Source organism: Rattus norvegicus, chromosome 6 (genome assembly GCF_021556685.1).
Source record: "Rattus norvegicus strain SHRSP/BbbUtx chromosome 6, alternate assembly SHRSP_T2T, whole genome shotgun sequence".
In the NCBI taxonomy this organism is placed as follows: Eukaryota; Metazoa; Chordata; class Mammalia; order Rodentia; family Muridae; genus Rattus; species Rattus norvegicus.
In genome coordinates, this window is record NC_141539.1 from 113,617,730 (window position 1) to 113,619,830 (window position 2,101).

At 39.8% G+C, this 2,101-nt stretch overlaps 1 pseudogene; it reads right to left on the reverse strand.

Moving 5' to 3' along the window:
- Positions 1 to 249: 249 nt before the first annotated feature.
- Positions 250 to 1,641, reverse strand: Lrif1-ps2 (ligand dependent nuclear receptor interacting factor, pseudogene 2; annotated as a pseudogene).
- Between the last annotated feature and the right edge of the window lie 460 nt (positions 1,642 to 2,101).

The following is a 2,101-nucleotide window of genomic DNA, read 5'->3' on the forward strand; positions in this document are numbered from 1 at the left end:
GTCCCTTATAACTCGTAGTTGCTTTTTGGTTTTAGTCCCCATCACACACAGCTGTCTAAGTATCGATGCAAAACTCCTGAAAGAAAGAACTCGGAACTTCTAAATTGTTTTTCTGAGTAGCATGACAAAGACTTCAGTGTTCTATTAAAAATATCAGTATCTTCATTCAGTTGATTTGTACTGTATGTAACTTGCCTGTTATTTATCTAAGTGAACATTTATTTGTTAACAAATGTCATGACTTTACAGTCATTTTATACAAGATTTGGTATCATCTCTGGTTTCAGACATCCACTGGGGATCCATGACAGGTAGGAGGGAACTATTGTAGTAATATAAGTCTTTAATCATAGACATTTTATTGTTTTTGGTAATCTTTTTACACGATTCTTCAAGAGCTGCTTCCTTTTCTTTTAGAATTTTCTTGTCTTTTTGTTTTTCCATCTCTGGTGGTTTCTTCTAGTCCTGATGGTGTCACTGGAAAAATATCTTCAATATAGTTTTTATTAAATTAATTACTTCGTTTAAAAGATGTGCTTGAGCCCAGACTGGCCTAGAACTTGTGATCCTCCTGCCTCTGCCTCCCTCAGCAACTCTTACAGGTATGCACCACCGATGAAAGTCAAGTATGGCTGTCCCCTGAGAGGCTCTGCCAGATGCGGGTGCTCACAGCCAAACATCAGACTGAGCACAGGGACCCAAATGGAGGAGTTAGGGGAAGGACTGAAGGAGCTGAAGGGGTTTGCAACTCCATAGGAAGAACAACAATATCAACCAACCAGACCACCCCCAGCCCCACAGAGCTTCCAAGGACTAAACCACTAACCAAAGAATACACATGGAGGAACCCATGGCTCCAGCTGCTTATATAGCAGAGGATGGCCTTATCTGGGATCAGTGGGAGGGGAGGCTCTTAGTCCTGTGAAGACTAAATGCCTCAGCATAGGGGAATGCTAGGATGGTGAGGTAGGAGTGGGTGGGTGGGTGGGGAAGCTCCATCACAGAAGCAGGGGGGAGGGGGAAGGGATAGGGGGTTTGTAGAGGGGAAACTGGGAAGGGGGATAACATCTGAAATGTAAATAAATAACATAACCAATAATAGTAATAAAAAGATATGTTTGAACTTAATGTGCCTTTTCCCTGCTGCGCCTGAAAGCAGTGTTCTGCCTCAGTTTTCTTGTCTCTCCTGGTTGTGCTATGGCTTATGACAATGTTATGCTGTGATATGGTAAAATACTGATGTTGGTAAAATACAACTAGGGAGCTGGGAACTAACGCTATCATGGCATTTATGACCATGACACCTGCACTCTCAATTTTTCTCTTTTTTGTGTCATCCATCATCTTCATGGTTTTTGCTTTTCTTTTCTTAGAAAAACTCTTTGTACCCTTCTTCCTTCACCACAAAGTCTGCATCTTTGTAAAAACAAAACTTTCCACCAAACTGTTAAAGGAATCAAAACCTTTTCTAGAGCCCAGATGGTCAGGAATTCGAGTAAGACATACTCTCAAGTCTTTAGTATGATCAAATATATTTTTAAATTCAGCATCATTCTTCAGATATGATGCTTTAGTATGGCTTCCTTGAGAATATTTCTTGTTACTTCTTTCTTGAATATATTTTTTTACTATTGATGCCATTTCATTCTGGAGAATGAGCCTGAATTTCCCTCTGGTTTTCAGAAAGATGCTCTGGAAACTATTAGGCATTTTAGATGGCTGGGAGGGGACAGGCTGTCCAACTAGGTATGAACCAGAGCATGAGTGTGGCGCTGTAGCCACTGAGGGGAGTGAACAGAAGTGTGTGACGAAGATAGTCAAGAGGACAGACAGGTCCTGAAGTTTTACTATAAACCATTTTGTAATACTCTTTTCCAAATCTATCTAAAAATTTTTTATTTTTATTTGCTAGTGTGAATAGTTATATTGATTGAATTTTGAATGTCCGACCAGCTTGGAATTCCTGAGACACACTTGTTCATAATGTATGATGTGTTTTGGAGATTCAATCTTCCTTCCTTCCTTCCTTCCTTCCTTTCTTTTTTTTCTTTCAATACTTTAAAACATCTGTACTTCATACATCTGAGAAAGAGCATGGAAC